The 20,422-nt window shown below is 35.5% G+C and overlaps 1 protein-coding gene across 4 annotated transcripts in view; it reads right to left on the bottom strand.

Moving 5' to 3' along the window:
• Positions 1-5,934, bottom strand: part of cntn5 (contactin 5) — a 196,877-nt gene extending 190,943 nt beyond the window's left edge. For 2 of the 4 annotated variants that reach the window (XM_015341784.2, XM_015341783.2), the window contains exon 1: positions 5,403-5,934. The gene's annotated coding sequence lies outside the window, so the exon portion shown is untranslated. The remainder of the gene's footprint in view (positions 1-5,402) is intronic. The other 2 variants (XM_015341778.2, XM_015341785.2) reach the window with 1 other exon arrangement.
• Between the last annotated feature and the right edge of the window lie 14,488 nt (positions 5,935-20,422).

The raw sequence follows: 20,422 nt of genomic DNA, 5'->3' as shown, positions 1-20,422 counted from the left end.
CCCTGGGATTCAGAGAAATCTGCAGGCAGTAGTCCTTTCCACTGCGCTTTATGTCCTGTGTCCATTAATGTTTGCTTACAGTACAGTGTCTGCCCTTGCATGAATATCGAAGCACTTGATGTTTTCAATTGCCTCTTGTTACATGTTCCTGCAGAAAAAAACAAAAACAAAACAATGCAGAATTCAGGACTAGCACAGTGTACAATCTGAAGAGGGCTTTCAATTGAGTATGAATACCCCATTTCCAGGTTAATGTTTAAATTTAAATTATAGATGTCATCATTTAAGATTTCTTTACTCAAACTGCAGCAAGATAAATTTAGAAAATGTGTATTTTACAGTGAGTTATTTGTTTTGAAAACCTGTCTTTTTTAGACCCATATAGTGTAAATTAATGGGATCACATTATAAAATATATTTTAACATGATTTTTGCTAAGAATGAACATTCTGGGAGAATAATATCCACATAATGTTATACAAATGTGAGTTTTAAAATGCAAAATCTGTTAGGATCCATATTTAATGTTTAAAAGGCCTGTAGTCAAGGCGATATTACTGTACATAAGCTGTATGAAACTGCTGGCCTTCCCTTATGTTCAAATAACATGTCAGTGTTTTTTGCAAGAACATCATCCCGGTCAGGTCAAGCTTTTAATCAAAAGAGAGTCTGTCTCCTTCTGAGTTAAATTAAAGTGGTTACATATCGGGAGTCAAAGAGAATTGGGTCAAGTGTCACAAACATAAAAACCGGCAAACAAATTTACTTCTAAATTAACATGTTAAAATTATTTTGGAAAAAAATAAAAGCTAAAACTAGATTCTACTTTCATTCCCAGGGTCCAGTTAAACAATTCCTGACCCATTTGTACAATGCTGGAGGCAGTGTTTGGAAAGTGTTCGTACAAGGTCACTGACAGGAGCCTATTATGGTTTACGAACAAGGATTGTGAGAAATGCTGTACTTTTGACAAACATGGACTCCAACAAACTGGACGATCTTGAAAGCATAACCTTACTAGGCAAAAATACAACATTTGAATAACATTGTTTGCAGAGTAGATAATGACCTTTCAGGTGAGATGAAGGAGATTTTTTTCAGATTTTATTTAAACAATAACTTAAAGTAAAGCACTGTTACTTCTAAGAGAACTCAAAAGCTCTTTGGTTCTATTGCAACAGTGCAGTTCATGCAGGATCAGGTAGAATATTTCTGGCATACTCATTTAACTACCAACTTAAAAGAAAATTTTAATAATAATGCTACAGAAGGTAAGAAACTTTAAAACCATAACAGGCTGGCTAATCTAGAACGCATTATGAAACAGGGCAAGTTCATGTATGGCCGAAGTCGAAACAGTAAGCACAAACTTAAGATCACACTTATATAACCATTCTGTTTTGCTAGTGGAAAAATACAACAACTCAGGATTTGAAGATTCACTACATCAGCGGTTCCTAACGTGTGGTCCACAGACCCCTGGTGGTCCGTGATGTTAGTACAAAGGGTGTGTTTTGAAAGTTAAATGGTAAATCACAGCACTGGCCATCTTATTAAGTACAGTAAGTTACCAATATGTATACTGTATGTTCACACATATGCACTGCTATGTTTTGTAAATATATTTGCTGGAGATGTGAGAAAAACAAATCACTAAATTTTGCACTGCTTAAAAGCAAAGAGGTTGCAGATGATGTGCGATTGAGTGGGCTCACATTCTAAAGGGTAGCAAAAATAATCAGCTAAGACCTTCCAGAGGACAAATTCACAGGCAAACACCAGAGAAGAAAATAGGTGGTTCAGATTTGTTCAACCCCTTGCTGCAGTTTCTTTGTTACAAACAGCAACTTAATGACTGAATTAAATTTGATTTAGCAAACTATTAGAGGTTCTGGCAGTGCTAACAGAAAGCACTGGACTGCTGCTGACCAGTTGTGAAGGAAGAAGAGCAGAAGGGTTCAACTGCATAACTGTCCTCAGCTGGAATGAAAAACACCAAACAGTGGGGTCATGAGGCCAAGGGCTGGAGATCCCTGTATGAGATATCACCGCATGCGAGTTTGCTTACCAGATGTTCCTACTACCTCTGAAGACCTGTGTTGTCTTTTTTGAAGTGAAAATAAACTCCTCACATAGTGAATCTTACAGTAACCAATCACCAAATGCCAGCTAAAACGATTTGAGCTAACACATTTTTTTATGTTAGTTTTCAAAGGACAAGGTGTCAGGGGATACTGGAAGGCTTGCAAGAGGAACCCCATTTTACAGAGATTTTTAGCTTCCTGCAGCAACTGTTAAAAGCGTATCTCCAAAAAATGCAATAGTTTAAAACATTGTTTCCTAATTCTGTGCCCCTGTGTCTTCTAGTTTTCATTCCATTTGAAATGTGTTAATTTGTCAGGCTCTTAAAGTGACTTCCTTGCTTGTATTTTAAAAAAAGTTTCATTTCTTAAATAGTAGATTGATGTGAGAGATTAGCATTAAATCAGTGTTTAATGCTAAGCCCAGTGGTCCCATACAACACTAAGAAGGGTTATTGTGTCTGTTAGACAATGCTATCTCCATCTATACATCATTAGTTCATAAACAATAAGAGTTGTTTAGAAAGCTACAGGGGAACCACAAACAAGTTAAAAACATTCAGTTTGTTGGATTTGGGAGTCTGAGTGCAGACAACAGTTGTTAATCAATCAATGTTTTTGATTAAGGGCTCACTAAGTTGAATCTATTAGAAGTTCAGTTGAAATGAAAACCCGAAGTGACAGTGGTACAGCTGGATCAGGATTTGGAAAGCAGGTTTTAGAATAAGATCCCCAAATCATGTCCACATCTTTCCTTTATTGTACAAAAAATAATATTCACAATAATTTTCAATTTCATTGTGAATAGCAATCTAAGTAACCAAAGGTTACATTATAGTTGAGTACAAACTGGGATAATCAAGATGAGATTCAGTACTAGTCAAGCAAACGTTAATTATGTTTTATGTAATAAAATTACGAGTGAGGACTTACATTTAACGTAAGCTTGCAGTGACTGTTTTAAAATAAAAAAATAAACTTTGTTTTTGAGCAGTGAATTATCAAATACAGCATATTGAACAGAGACAGGATAATTACAGCAAAAAAACAATCTATTTATGAAATGTATCAAATTCAGTTTTGTATTTTAATGAATGCCGAAGGATAACTGTACATTTTTTTGTGTTTAATAAGAATAAAATATTTCACTTTTGTTTTTAGACAGCAGCGATATTATGATACTACAGTACTGTAGTTTACAATGGTGGCAGTTACAGTACAGGAGACTAAGAAATGAGACTGTTGTTTGTATTATATTTTTCAAATAAAAAATGGAAACGAGAGGGAAAATTGATAAACCTTCAGATGCCTGGAAATTTTGTCAACTGAAACACAGAAATACTATCTACTTAGCCCAAAGTTTTCTTTCTAAATAATTTTGAATAATGTATGCTGAATACATATAGAAAAGGGTAAATGATTTGTGATGACAGTTTTTGTCCTGGTTTTTATTACTGTTATTGCAATATTACATCAACACGGAATACCAAATGTCAATCTTTACCTAAATCCAAGAGGTCTTATCTTACTTAGCCAAAGCCATCAAAGTGAAAAGCATGATCTGACATTTAAAGATCTGTAATTCATCATCTGTCTGCATGAGAGTCTCAGTTATTATAAACCAGTCTCTCTATTTAACAGGTGACCTTATGTGAGATAACATTTTGATTTGAAACGACAAACTGGCCAAGAAATATTAAAAATCATATCAACAAGCAAACCCATTACAGATCACACCACATTTATTGAATTGAGATTAAACCCTCAGACCACATAGTTTTACCAACTGTAATATACAACATAGAGTTGTCAATTATAAGTCGTTTCGATTTATGTTTGAAACTCCAAGAGCGGACCAAAAACAGGTAGATTTCAAAGTCATTCTGCAGGAGAGTTTCCGAGCTGTCAGTAGCAGCAAATTCAAATGAAATTCTGCCGGAGGAAAACACAAACTTCAGGGAGGCAAAGCTTAATTATTGCTTCCAAAATTATAATGTGAAGCCGCAAAAGTTAACACATTCTGCAGGCGTACTGGGAGTTCGCAGTTTTATATGTAAATTCACAGAACTGCTTAAGGTACATCTGTGGCTAAAGAGGGCCAAGCAATAAAGGAACACAATCGGGATGTGGTACCCAGTAGCAAACCTAACTGCAGAATGACGAAGAGCATCTCCAGAATCTTTGGAGCTTCTCTGTAAATAACATTACCCTACTTCTACCACAGACGATTTAGTCGTGCGTGCTTATATTAAACTCATATATACATATGCATATACTCATAAAACAAATGTACAACGTGATTTATTCCACTATAAAAAAGTTTAACTTCGTCTTCTACAAGAGTCATTGTGATAGACGTAGATGCAATCCTTTCACAGCTACACCATATTTACGACTACAATACAACCAACCCCATCTGAATAAAACAGAAGCCCGTCTGAATATTCTAAATATGCGTTCAATATCTTTAAGTCGGTATCAAATGTTACAGAATAGTAACATTGACAAAAAAAGACAAAGCTCATAAGGTATTTTTCTAACACTTTTCAATGTAATAAACGGTTACAGGTCAGACATTTAGCTGTCAACCCTATTCTAGTCTAGTTAATTTTGATTCTTAATGTTAACATGAAGTCCACAACGCCTGCTGTACTAATTGGCCCAATTAAAAACACTTGATAGCCAGATCCCAGTTAATCATTCGTCAAATTCCAACTCACGTCATTCAAACGAATGGCAAATATTAATTAATCCAGATGGTACAGTGATATGCGCTTTAAACGTACATGTATATTAAAATAAATTGAAATAGTGAGTACTATAATTAATAACAAAAAGGTGCTGATGATGTGCTGAACAAGTTGCACAACAACCTGTTATTTCCGGCTTTCACATATCACCAGTTCCTTAATGATCTCTAATCAGTGTTTGCATTGAGGCTAAATCTTGTCACATATTTTAAGTCAACAACAACATGAATAATAATACCGGCACCTCTTTTCGCAGAATATTTTTTTCAATCGCTAATACAGTGTTTCTATTGAAAAACTTTCACGAGAGTAAAATAAAGCTGACTTAAAATGCTCCGCTCCTATTGTAAAATACTGCAAGTCCCTGCAATGATCTTCTATTACTGATTTTTCCATATCCACTGTTAAAATCATTATCTTATCAAAATACACTGAAAATCGCATCAAGTGGTCCAAGCACGCGTCAAAGATGAGTTGTTATTCGCTTCAATTACACTTTTCACCCAGAACATTTGACTTCACCCCAGGAACAGAAAAAGATGGAAACAGGCGCAACTCTTGCGATACTTACCGTCCAGCGGAATGTAGACTCTTTTCTCTCGACTGTCCCAGTGTGTCGTGTTGCCAACTCAGATGATCCAGCGATCACAAGCCCAATACGCCTTCAAGCCTGGTGGGGGATACGGGATGGCAGAGTAGCCTTTTATATCCAGAGGGAGTCCTCTGCCTCTAACTGTCGAGCAGACGCGTGCAGTACATCCTTCGATTCAGAGCCCTGTAGTTTCCCTCTGCTGTCTTGCTAGCTCCCTTTCTTTCAGTATCTGATGCTGTTACAGAGAAAGAAAAACTGCGATGGCAAGTGTTCATCCCGTGGCTATTAGCTTCACTTGTGAAGAGCATGCCCTGCTGTTAAGCAGTCTGCTCCACTGTTCCCTGGCTACTCCGAGTACGGTCTCTCGCTTTGTATCGTTGTGCGTTCTGGAGCTGCGTTAAGTCCCTCAGAGCTCTTGTAGCTAGAGCGTTAGTCGGATGAGACTGCCTGAATTCCCCATTATTTTGTTTCCTCTCTCTCCCTGCATTGTATCAGTCTAGATGCTGTTTTGGATGGAGGAGGAGGTGGGGAGAGAACGCACAGATAGTTCAGCTCCTATACTACTGTACTGTTGCAGAGCAAACAGAATTTATATATCAAACCTACTGTATTTATTCACTTCAAAACATTTCCGTATGTCTCATGCCAGTCACTTAGAAATGCTTAAATTGTATCACCCGTTAATCAATTTACTTGAATTTGCCTGATGAAAACCATTTTCTCTGTATAGAGTACATGTTTTTAGTAATCATCTATTCGCCGTGTCACCCAGGAATTCTAAATGATTAACAAAAGTGAACTCAATGAAATCCTTTAGATTGCTTGGCAAAATCCAATCGAATGAACAAGATCCGCCGTTGTAAAACAATAATATAACACGTGTGATGTCAGTTTGAACATGTATTTCACCAAAATATTCAAGTTTGTGCGAACTGTAACACAAAAATGTAGTATTTTAATGAATATTGGAAACTGTCGATATAAATACCTCTGTTCAGAATGCACAGTATCTGAATAAAGAAGTGTAGCAGCAAGTTCCTTTGGTATAAAGGAATACTTAACAGAATAAAAGGTTCTAAAGGTCAGAAACTTTAAAGATTCCCTTAAAGAAGAAGAACTTGTGATTATGAAAGAAGTGTAAGAAATCTCATGCAGCTAAGAATAATATCAGCAGGTCATGACCTCAAATTTTAGCATAGGACCCTTCAGGGCAACATTGGAAAACGGTGTACATCTAGTGGTCAAGAAAAATAACTGGTAAAGCTGTAAAATACAACTTTAATTGACTTTTAAGAATGTAATAAACAAAAGTACTTTCATCAATTAAATAATGTGTCTTTATGCTACAATTTCATAGAGTTTGTGAGAACTTGGATTACAGGTTTTATCCACATGGTTTATTTTCATCTCCTCAGATGGTTCAGCATTAACACACATGGATGTGTTTGTCTCTGGTATTCACTGCATTGTTAAATACTTTCATTTAATGTTTAAGGCAAGATACTGTATAGACAGAGTAAAAGACTGCACCGTGCTTAAAGGTGTCATGATAGGAGTCACATTTTGTGTCAATAATTAAAAAGCAAAAAATGTATTTTCTTACCTAAATAATATAGTTTTGAATATCACTTTAAGACTGCTAATAGAGAACTCTCAATGGTAATAATAATGATGATGACAATTACAGTTTGCAAATCCAAATGTTTTTTTTCTCCCTAAAACAAAGTTAATGTACATTATGTACTGTATAGTTAGGTTTTAGTTTACTATTCAGATGCATTTTGTTAACTGGGATTTTTTTTTAAAAGTCTAGTCTGCCTGTAAACTTGCCCGGGATTTTAATTACCTAGACAGTGTAAGTCATTTTCCCCAGCTTGCTGAAGAAGTTTACCTAGACCTTTAAGTTGCCTGTATCTCCTCAACACAGACTCTGTTTGGAGAGCTCCTCATTTTCTGTGTTATCAGGGAGTTGTGTTTATCCAGCAATGTGAGCGTTCCATCTCTGTGTTTTCATCCAGCACACCATTTATGCTTTACTTTGTATTAACTTTTGGGTGTCAGTGGCTATATACTGTATGCATAACACATCATCAGTTGATACTTTATCATGAGCTCTGCTGAACTGGAATGTAAATCGTTGTGTTTCTTCTTTACTATGAGTCATTGCCGTGAACAGTAGCATTAGTTATTGATAAACAATAAAGGTAATTATTTAGAATACCAACCAATATAATAATAATAATAATAACAACATCACTTTATTAACCCTTTACAATTGCTTGCATTAGGAATTGTCTTTTTGCATACCCCAGCTTGCTCTCCATGAGACACACAGACAGGGAGAGTGCCTGGGGTCAGAGCGCAGGGTCTTCCATTGAAAGGCACCCCTGGAGCAGTTGAGGCTAAGGGCCTTGCTCAGGGGCCCAACGGAGTAGGATTCCTCTGCCAGCAGCGGGATTTGAACCGGCAACCTTCCAGCCACAGGCCCAGAGCCACCACTCCGCTCAAATATATAATTATATACTATATATATATAATTATGACCTAGTTACAGGTAGATTGAAAAGAGTCTTGCAACTTTAGTGTTACTTTTGGTACATCATACTACAGTATGCCTAAGGGCATGTACTACGATAGTAATTACGTGCTGATTGGTGCACAACCAATTATGTTTTTTGTCATTGTTTGTGAGTAGTCTACAGTATTTGTTTTGATGCCAAATTAGCTAAACTCCATTAGATGAACCTGGAATGTTCAAAGCCATTCAATTCACTCCTTGCAAAGGTTCAAGATAAGACTTGATAAGAATTGATGCCAGAGATTCATTATGACAATATCAACTTCCAGCAGAGCTCATAACAAGTTTTAAGTTTGTCATCTGTACTATATCCCTGTCTCATCTAAAAGAAGCCCGTCTTGATCCTTTTATTTATTACCAATATAAACCTGAAATTTCAGGTTGTAGAAATATTTTGCTGGAGATACAGTATTGCTTGAAACAGGATATTGCTTGTCTACTGCCTTATTTCTCCATTCTTCAATGAATCAAGGGGAAGGCACTCACAGAACACTGATTGCAATCTGTACAACCAGATTGCACCTTCTATTCCTCCCTTTTGTTTTGGTAATTACCATATACTAAGCATCAAAGAAATGTATGAATCTATGTTTTAAGAAAATGAAGTACTGTATATATATACATGACTGAGCATGACACAGGCAAGAGACAATCTGGAAGACCACAAATCACAAAACCTTGCAAAGATTGATGTTGGCCTTTCAAAGACACAATGCTACTGGCTTGTGTCTTTCACAGTAGACCCCGTGTTGATGAACCTCTTGATGTCAAATGTTAATCAGCAGAATTAATTCATGTCATGTCTGTTCAATAAAAGGTCAAAACACCCACTACAATTTATTTTCATTTCCCTGGAAAAGTTGTGAATCAGTTGCAGCTATGAATGAATGATAAGTTTCTACAGATGCTCAGAAGATTAATTGTATTATTATAAACTTAAATTCAAAACCAAACTTGCAGAGTCAACTGAAAGCTCCCCTTGAACACCATAACATTCCTAGATTATGCTGAGAATCAGCTCACCTTCAATGCTCCCTTGAAAGACCCTATTACATTTGGCAGTTGTACTGACCTAGGCTGACATTAGAGATACAGACTGCGGCTGTCAGGTTAAAGTTAGTTGCACTGAAATAGATAAGGTCTAAATGTCTATTTTCTGTACACCATTGCCTCTGTGTTGTTTGTGTTTCTGTCCTGATCCCTTGGTGACCCAGAACACAGGTGTTTGTGCTTTACCGGCAGCTGCTCCCAGCCTGACCATTTCAGTTCTGGCTCAAGACCAAAGCAAAAACCTGCAACCAATTCAGGACTGGTGCTTCTAGGTTACTCTTAAATCATCGCAAAGCATTTCTACGCACGTGCAGCATACATACAGCACGAACAATCAGCATTAACTCATGGTGAAACCATTGAATTACTGTTTTCATCATTCATATACAGTACATTAAAAACTATTTTGCTAGTGAAAATACAACATATTAGTACTGCTTATCATTATTCTAGTTTTTTTATTAGAGAACCAAATTACTGAGGGAGTGCTAGTCAACAAACTGAAGTAAGAATAAGAAAAATCTACATTTTTTATGTCCTGTGTTGCAAGCAGAGAAATAATTTTGGGATGTAATGCCTATAAGACAAACAAAATATAATAACAAAATATACAATGTGCCAAAAGGCTGGCTTAAAATTGATAACACTGGTGCTTTATTAAAGGCTATAAATTCCAGATGATGAATGCTCTGGCCATTTTTTTACTTTGGATTTGTTGCAATTTATGCTTGTGTCCACCAGGGGTGCTGTAGCACTTAGAAATTACACTGATTAAATGAACCTCAATGAATTCCTTATTTTCTCACTTATACTTAGTAACTTTTAAATATATATATATATTTAATTATATAATGTTAGCATGCCCAAAGGGGTTGGGCAACCAGATGACCCTAGAGGTTTTTTGTTCTAAGGCGTTTGTGGTTCCGCTCCTACGTTGTCCTCTGGTCTTTTCTGTTCTGTATTGATCATTGCATTGTTAAGTGCCTTGGGGCAACATTGTTATGAAAGGCGCTAAATAAATAAATTGAAATCGAAGAGCCTAAAGTTGATTTAGCAAAGAAAATACAGGTGTAATTAAAATGTGGTATAAAGTGGTCAGAATGGAGAAACAAATACTTTAACTGTACCAAAGCAAATATATTTCTGTGATCAAGATAAGAAGGTTCCAAGACTATCATTCGAAACTAACCTCATAAAAAGTCTCTGGTTGAATTCTACTGCAAAAAATAAAAGATATGAGTTTGCCAAACAGCAACTAATTGGCTTCCAAGTCAAATTGGAACACAGTCTCATCAGGAGTATGACTGGCAAAAAACTGATGCTCATGTTGAAAATAGAACATTATCCCTTTCATCAAAAATAGATGAATCTACCTTGCTTTATGGTCGGTTGCGTCCTGTGATACTAGTATCCCAGTTACAATGTTTACCAACACATTTTGACACAAATGGATCACGATAGGATAACAATACAAAGCCTGCATCACATGCAAGGACCAAAAGGTTAAAGGGGCATAGAACACAGCATTTCTGATTGGTGATAAGGCAGATCGCAAGCACAAGTTGCATAGCCTTCACATCAGGAGAGGCATGGTTGAATGCCCCTAATGAGAAGAAGGAAGAGGCATTAAAATAATATGGGAAGTGCCTCCATGAGGTTCTTAAAGCCTTAAGTTCACAAAACACTGATTCTGTGGTATGCATACATTTGAACATGTATGTCTCCATACAATTTTGAAAATCACACAAGTCTTTTATTTTGGATTTGTTTCTATCAGAACATACTGTACACCTGGCTTATCTTGCTGAATTTGCTTTTTGTTACAGTTTAGGGGGTATACATTAATTTGAAAACTACTGTAATTTCTGGAATTATAAATTAAACTTTCATCTTTAATTATCCGAATAAAACATACATTTGTATTTTTAATTGCGCTAGTACAGTATTTTCATTGTTGTTTTGCCATGGATATATACAGTATATATATTTAAAGTGGTACAGTATTACTCTTTCTGTCAATTATAACTATTTCAACAATGTACAGAAAGATATCATTCATTTATTGGTAGCACAAAATCATGCATTTTCTATAAGAGGCTATTATAATAGATATATTTTTTCGCATCTTACGTCTTTGAGGCATGCATTCAGTTTGAAAGAAATTTCAATTGCAAGCTTTGCTCTATTAGTAATGCCCTGTAGCCAGCACAAAATAATGTTTGGAATATAGGAAGTAGAAACTTGTTCTCTTCAACAAGAACAGAAGCCAGCATTCACTGTATATCACCCATGTTGTTCTCTCTAGAGATGTCTAACCTTCAGTTTTCCACTGCAATAAACCCACCAACATAAAAGGTAACAGTATGAAGAAATATAGATAGATTCCCACTGATCCCAACTTCAATTACATCTTTCATTTTCTATTCATACTTTCCCACCCTCTGGTTTAATGTCTGAATGGCACCACTCTGGGCTCACAGCCTATTTCCTTTTTGTCATTAATTAGCCAGTGCGCAAGTCTGTGCTCCAGCCTGCCTGTGCATTAGATCCATTTCACAGTCACTGAGCTTCTCTCCTCGCTTCATTGCTTCCCTATGGCAAACAGACAGCTTACGGTCTCTTCCTTTTTTTAGACATTCCAGATATCTTGTCATATCTCAGCTGTTTTTCCCCCACCTGTACTGTGAAGTGAATTACTATCACAACAATTCTCCTTGTCTCATATCGGTAACTATTTTACTCAATGTTTTTCCATCTGGTTTAAAATAGTCAGCAGTGCCCTGAAACTAGATTGAACATTTCCTGTGGCTAAGACAGAAGAAAATCAGGTATTGCCTTCCTTTATCTGAACCCAGCATTGTTTAATGCAACTAATTAACTGCTTAACCCCAACAGTTTAACATCTTCTTGCTTTAAAGAACTTAATCACATGTGGATTTCCATAAAATATGTGTAAATTATTACACAAGTGCATACACTATAATTAAAGACAAAATGGACCACATGAACCCTAATTTGTTTTATCTACTTTATAGACTATAACTCAGGCACAACATAAAATGGTAGTTAGGGCTGTAGCTCCAGACCAGAGGTTTCCGTGTTCAAGTATCTACTATGCACACTGCTGTGATGATCTTAACCAAGTTATTTTACCTGACTGCGCCTTTCCACCTAGGTATACAAAAGTGTACCAGATCTGTTGGGGTAAACGTACAATTGACTACCAATGCATCCAGGTAGTACTCATGTACTCTGCAGAAAACTGGATAAGCTCCAGCTCAATGAGCCACTATGTTCAAGTATGAGCCTTTCTATGGGCTAAAAGTAGATTGTTTTCCAATGTGCAGTTTAGATATGTAGGTCTCATTGACTTTGAGATTACATGAGGAACAGCAAATCATCACATCTCCATTTAAAGTCTGATTTATCACAAAGTATTTGACAGAAGTCTATTCTTGTTTATTGTATTCCAATTCCATTGCCTTATCTTTAACCGATCTGATTATCAGCACAGTTCTGCAGCTGTTCTTTCCCCTGCATGTCATGTTATATAAAATCCCATTTAGATTTTGATCATTTTTGCATCTTTATGGCTCAATTCAATTCCTTCTTTCAAACACACCTGCATTTACAAGCTCCTGCTTGTTTGTTTTGTTTTTCTGTCTTCTCTCATTTCCCCTTCCCCTTCTCCTGCCTGCTGGACATTTTTTGCATCAATTTCTTTCCTATTGGCACTAAATTCTGGCGTTAGCCTCTTTATCAGATATTGGTGCCTGTCTACACTTCTTCATAAACGTCTCAAAGTCTGCATCTCAGCTCCCACAAGGTAAACAAACTGATTGAAACACATATGCAATTCCTGCTCTCATACTTCCCTGCTGCACATTGCTCTATCATTTTCTGTCTGTCTTTGTATAAGCCTCCTTAATGTCTTCCTTCCACTGACAGAAACACTGGGGGAAAGGGTCACAAGGACTGCAGCATTAATCAGCCCTCCTCTTTGATTTAGTATATGAGAGACCTGCCAGTAATCTGCTACTATGACACAAAGAGCAAAGCCTTGAAAACCCATAGGTAACATTTTTGCAAACCTTCTGAACTTTACGAATAGAGAGATTTTAAAAATATATTTTTTTACCATACATTAGATGTTTCGATATCAAGTGACTGACCATGTCATAAAATAAAGCTTCACTACAAAAAGGTCATCCCTTACACCTATTATTATTATTTCTCTATCAAAGGTTTTATTTATACAAAACAGGGATTTCATAAGAACACGAGAACCATTACAAATGACAGGTGGCTGTTTTTCAGTAGATAGCCGACCCAAAGAGCATTCAGCTGCTTCTTGATTGATTGACCAACAGAAAACTAACAATTTGTATTGTATTTTAAAATAATATTGAACATATAAAGACTATTGTTCCCAAATGCAAAAATAGTATCTTGAAAATAATCTGTTCATCTCTACAAAGAAATATTTTTTTTTACTCATAGACATGTAATGAACCAAGGAGTCCAGTTGCCTTCCTTGTGGAAATAAAAAAATAAGGGAGCAATTTAGCATAACCAATCAAACATATCTTGCATGTTTTTAGAAGGGGAGACGAAACTGGAGCCGTAGGAAAAAATATACACACATAGGGGTAAAATATTCAAATTGGACACAGATACAGTAGGTGCAGATGTTTGCAATCAACACCATAATCATGGCCTATCATGCTATCAGTCACTGTACTTTTGTCCTATATGGTAATTTCAAAATTCTCTCCTCAAGAGACACAATTGTGTAGGTTTTTGTTCTTCTTTTGTTAACATCAATATCTGAAGAACACTGAAAGTTGTTAATTTGACCAATTTAAGTGAATAATTAGGTGAATTAGGATTTTAACAGCATTTGTTGAAACCACAAATTACACACTCACAGTCATAGTCTGCACAGTGAATAACTCTGTATTCAGGGTCTACATGGATTATATCAACTAAAATAGAATGGTAATTTGAGTTTTATCTGTTTTTTTTTTTTTTTAAACCTGTAGCCAGATGGCATACACTCATAGGCATTGGGGGCAAAATACAATAATTACATTATGGCTCAAAACAGCTACTGAGAAACAGTTAGGCATTATCACAGAATAAAAACGTTTAGAACTGCATTTAAAAATGAGTTAGAAGGACTCTGACTGCTCAAAGAATAGAACATCTATTAGAACCTTAAAAATGGCATTGTTGTTAGATATGAATAAATTGACAATACTTATCAAATTTGAATTAGAGGGCAAAATGGATTAAAAGAGAAGCTGTTTCTTTCATTACAATGAATTAATTGAACATATGCTGAATTCAATAAAACACTTTTTCACCTTTGACAATATCCAGTTTCAGATTGTTCACAGTCACATCCATCTTGTCTTACAGATAACAAGTGATGTAAGACTTCAGAAAACACAATGTATTTTTTCCCCACTCTTCTGAAGAAAGGTGAGACTAAAGTGTTGTTTTTGTAAGCAAGAAGACTTCTAAATGAGCAAAATACTTCCAAGAAACAAAACAGTTACTTGATCTCCTCTTTGTATACAGAAGTGACCATGTTAAAGTAATATGACCACACTTAATATTTCAACACCCCACTCAATTAGCATTCAAGTTGCAAAATTCAACTTTTTCACCTTACATTTTATAAAACTAATTACTGTTGTAATGCAAGAATACATTAAAACATGTTTTGGAAATATGTTTTCATAATGGTATTTCAATTTCTACAAGTATCTAATTCTGCTTCAGAAGGTACCCTACAAATTTAAGCTTCCAATCCTGATAAATCCTAAAACATCTCAACCTGATAACTAGTCATAACTTGAAGGGCTCTGCAGTCTCTCAAAACAACAGGAATTCAGCCTTTAAAGAGCATTTCCTTTATAGAATACATCTAATTTCTTATTCTCATCTTTTTTCATCTGTTTCTGACTTATACAGTATAAAGACAAAGAAGCTGACTTCAATCCTTAAACAACAGATTGACTTGGTAGTGCGGTAAACTTCATTAGATTGTTATAGGTATTGGGATATGTAAATATAATCATATTAAAAACTTTTCCAAGTCAATCACTGACATGGTCAGTTAGAGATGCCAGGAATCGATGAGCAATACTGCACTAGTAAACTATGAAAAAGAAATTAGTCAAAGTTCAAACAGAAGAAAAGATTATACATTATCAAAATAACTACATTAACAAAACTAAATGTAAGTAACGATTTTCTATAAACGGTTATTTATAGAATGTATAATCATAATTAATAGAAATTCTGGAATTTCTGAACTGACAATATAGTCAGGAAATCTGGACAGTTTTCTTGACTATAATTCCTCATGTGTATGGAATACAAAATGTGTTATAAATGCAATCATAAGCTATTTTCATGAATATTTAATTCTGTAATTAAATCACACGTGGAGAAACTACAGGAATCGGAATGGTTAATCAATAAAAGTCTAGAGACAAGAATTAATAGCCACTTAATAATGTTATAACAAATTCACATTTTATTTCCAGTTTAGATCCTAAGATTTACAGGAGTTGTATTTCACACTTTGCGAATTACTACAAATCAGAGTTCAACCTGGACACTGAGAATTGCTATCCAAGCGCCAGCAACATCTATTCTTTTGACCTGGAAAACGTTTGGGGCAGCTGTTGCTGAGCAACTGAACACAAGGCTCAACTCCCTGTGCAGCAGCCAATCGTCATCCAGTATCACTTCAGGCAAGATTTCTGTGGTCCAATGAAGTGAACAAACAGAGTCAGGAGTCAATCATGTGCATAAGACAATGTTGCCCTCTTTAAGTGTTTGAAGCCAAGATCTGCAAATCAGGGTTCAGGGCACCAACCTCCCAATGCCATGGCTGACATTTCATGTTGAGTAAAGCACTGCGTGATAATCCAACCGTCCTGAGTTCAATGCTAATTTAATCAGAATTCTTACTAATTGTAATTTTAAATTACCGTTTATCACTGCACCTTTTTGTGATGTGTTATTCATAAAGTAGTCCTTACACTCCAAATTGGATTATTATGGAGATGAAGAAAACATAACAGGAATGAGTGTAGATGCAAGTTGATTGAAATATAATTAAAAATAAAATATTCTGATGAATACACTTGCATTTGCATGTTTTTAATCCTTGGTTTATGTAATTGCAGATAAACTATGAATTAAATTATAATGAGAATAAACTTGTTAAACAATAAGGGGCATTTTATTACTACTACTAATGCTAATGGAGGTGCCATTAGTATTACCTCAATAGTAACTACTCCAGTAGTAGTTGTGAATCACCATTTGAAGAGGCTGGAAATTCTACTTTTTTCTAATTAATCATACATACAGTATTACACAAGATCAAACAGGTGAGACTTTCACAAAACACTTATACTTTAAAGACTGCTTTTAAAAGATACTGTGTGGAATTAAAGTTTGATTTAAGAGTTCCAAATAAACATGACACTAACAAGTCAATCCAAATTATCTAGTTTAAAAGGGTGCTAAATTCCATAATAATAGATGACAGGTCATTTTCTCTTAGGAAGAGACAGCAATAAGAGTGCAATTTGATGACTTTAAGGGATCGCAGTACAACATATGAAGTAAGACACTAGCTGACATAACTGTGTCCCAGTTGATGAAGATATTTATCAGAAATGAGATTTTAAAATCAATCCTTGCCTCTCATGGTAACATGGTACACAATCTTTTTCACATTAATACATACTGAGAGGTACAGTATTCACAAGAAATGCAACTGTTTCCAATATTCATTTGTTGCATTTTAATCCCAGCTTCCATATTTTTACTCTATACTGTATATCTTAGTGCAATTGAGAGAAATAGAAATTGAGATAAATAGTTTTGTATTGTATATTGTATACAACATACTGTAGACCTCATATGCTTGCATTCTCTGCATATCATTATAAATGCGATTTAAGATAATTTGACAAAAGGGGGGATGTGTTTTGCCAGATGTTTTCTAAAATAACTTGAATAATACTCTCTTTTGAGGTGCGGAAGACAACTAAAAGGCATATTTAAAGTTGTTATGTCGTCTTCAAGGAAAAATGCTCCTAAATTCTATGTTGCAGTTAACAAGTCCTTTTTATGACATTTTGTCTGCTTCCTTCACTAAACTTGAAATCTGGGAAAGGGGTTGAATCATTTAGCAAGTGCAATTTAATTACATTCTGTAGCATGAAAAACAGTAAATGGCTGCTGCACATACAGTACATTGAATACTGAACATTCCATGGCCCTTAAGTTTAAGAACCTGAGTTCAGCCTTATCTTTTGCCAAGCACATCTGAATTTTTATTAATCAAATTGCACCATTTTCAATATTTTTCAAGACTTTTTTTTTTAGGGAATCATTTAAATTTTGAAGTTTGAAAAGAATATGAAAACATCAAATGTGTTTTTCACATTAAGTCCAAAATGACATTGGCTTAATATCAGCTCTAGCGATTGAATATTGAGTATATACATACATGCATTGTAATTATAATTCTTATGATTAAAAATATTGATAGAGGTAATGGTGAATCTAAATGTACCCTACTGAGTTTTACATGAGCCTGTGCAGTATGTTTCTTATGACTGGTGCATTTTTATCTCCATTCTTAATTTCCTGTGTCTCCTTTAGTTTATGATAGTGGTACTTGAATATCTTTGATGGAATCTACATCTTGGCAATTAGCAGATAATGTACTGATTCTCTAATTGCTTCTTGGAGTGCTGTCATAACACCAGCACCAAAGAGCCATATTGATTTTCACCTTTCTAATACAGGGCCTTGTACATTAACCTTCCACGTCTTTGTGAAAATTCTGAATAATTAATGAAAATGTGCTCAATAAACTATGTCTCTGCTTGTACATTTCAGTACGTTTCTTATTTTATAGTTGTTGCTACCTTAACTGTCTCTCTTCAAAGAATTAACAACCGAAATCGGAAAGTCCTAAGTCATTTGCAGTACTGGTAGTGTATAAACTTACTTTGTATGATTGGAAAAAAAGCTGCTGAACCTGGGTGTTGAAGCAAAAATTTAACAATATTGCCATCAGATATTGATGCTACAAGTATTGCATTGCTTTCATGTTTGTGTTAGCATTAAGTTTAAAAAACAAAGTATCATGTCTGAAACAATCTGCTTACAATCACTATCCTCACAACTGAACTGCTGTCTATGTTTTGGCTCCTTATTTCAATATTTTCTCGTTATGAAGTGAGAGAAAACATACTGTAGTAAGCATTTAAAGGTTAAAAAAGCAGCCTGTACAGTATGTGTATAAGAAAAACAAAACTTGCATGTATTCCCAAAATGGCTGCATATTGAAATGATCAAAGAAACATTTACAGTATAACTGCGAGAAATACATAATGTCATTGACAGAAAAAACAATCATTTTTGTTCAGCAGGTGAGCTAACACTTTATTGAACACACATGACATACTGTACATAAATCCATTGTGCTAATTAACATTCAACATCAACAATAACAACAGCCTGTGATGGAACGTCACTGGCTAGCTGCATCTATGACCACCACTGGGAAGAATATAAGCTGTACATTTGTAACACAAATGTACAAAATTCTGACCAGGATGCAGATGTGGTCTTGTTGGATTGTGTCCTAGCTTGTAAAGTCCAGACAAGAACGTGCCTGTTTACTGGTCTCTGAGTCCTAAAAGTCATATATCCCACAAGTTTTCAATGAGTCTCAAGCCTGGTACGATAGGTTCTGCAGGTCCTGTAGCCTTTCCATGTTCTCATTCAATGAGAAAGTGTTTGTTAAACAGGCAGCATGAAGGTTGTTATGCGTGTTTGTTGTCAGTTCAGGAGGAGCCTGCAGGAAGAAGCAGTACAGTACGTGAGACTCTAGGACCTGATCAATATATAAAGCCGTGCAGGAAGGTTGCCAATCCGTTAGTATAGGAGGAGCTCTAAAGTGACTGTGGAGTTCTATATAGACCGTTCTGGCCAGACCATCAAAGTTGCATCAACCTCTGCAAGGTGTTATGTTTCTCAGTCTCCCCAATGGTGACTTGACCATATCATTGTTGGGATGTGTTCGACTGCAATGTCTTGCCAGGTTAGAAACTGCTGGATGTGAACACTGAAGATCATGAATGACAGTGCTTTGGCTAAATCCAGCCTACAACATACAGTACTGTACCAAGAATAAAGTTCCTTTTAAGTTGTTCTTTCTTGACTCCCACAGGGCTTGATAATTAACAGGTTGCAACTTTCTCATTACTTACACAATTTAGTAATTAGATAGTACTTTAGTGGTGAACAATCAATTAAATCAATCCAAAATCCAAATGCTTTAGTTTTCTAATTACATACAGTACATGGATAGAATGATAAGATTTCGAAGCTCAGTATATAACATTCAGGAACCTTTAGAAACACAGTAATTGCCCTTACTAGACAGATTTCATTATAACCTGCCTCACAGATTTTTGTCTTGTCGAGACATAGGCTTGTCAAGGTGTGAGAAATGTGCGTTCACCTCCAAATTGTCAGCAGACACTTTTACATCTGCAGATTGCAGATGGTGTGAAGTAGCTTCCAGGTTTCTACTCCCTTATGAAAACTCTTGCTATTTTGAAGTTATATGTCCCTATGCACAGAAATGTAAAGTTGCTACTTATATTTATATATGCGCAGGTTTGAGATTCATAATGATTCTCAACAAACTTTGCAATAAAAGCTTTAATATCCTTAATTAAAGCATTTTCCTTTTTATGGTATTTCACCTCAAATCAGTATTCATTCATAGGTGTTTGGCATAATTCACTATTCTTCCTGATGTATTGTTATTTCAGCATATTAACTGGGTCATGGAAAAAGCTTCTACTTAAGAGCAATTGAGAAACAACACAGAATACAAGCTATAATGTCTGATTAAGAAGGCTTGTGTATCACTGATATAATTTCCATTCCCATTTCCTCCCAGAAGAGTTACTGTAAAGGAACATTGGAAACAAGCAGAGGGAAAAATGTGTCATGTGAACAACTTGTCTGTAAAAGAGAACCTGCTAATATTTCACCATACATTTGAAAAAGAGGTTTATCTCATTTTAAATGTTAGAGCTTTATTTTGGTAAAACAGGATACAGTATGTCAAAGAAGAGAAACAAGTAAAATGCAAGGGGGAAGACAATAGAGATGCTATAACTGCCACAGGGACACTGTAATGTCATGGCCTAATAGCTGAAGCCATGATGCTACCTTCAGGTGAAACATCTGTCCACCATGAAGTCCCAAAACAAAAATTACCATGAGCAATATCATCAGAAGGGACATGCAT

The sequence above is a fragment of the Lepisosteus oculatus genome, chromosome 5 (genome assembly GCF_040954835.1).
Source record: "Lepisosteus oculatus isolate fLepOcu1 chromosome 5, fLepOcu1.hap2, whole genome shotgun sequence".
Taxonomy (NCBI): Eukaryota; Metazoa; Chordata; class Actinopteri; order Semionotiformes; family Lepisosteidae; genus Lepisosteus; species Lepisosteus oculatus.
The sequence above is the reverse complement of the archived record's forward strand: the minus strand, read 5'-3'. Positions and strand labels throughout refer to the sequence as shown.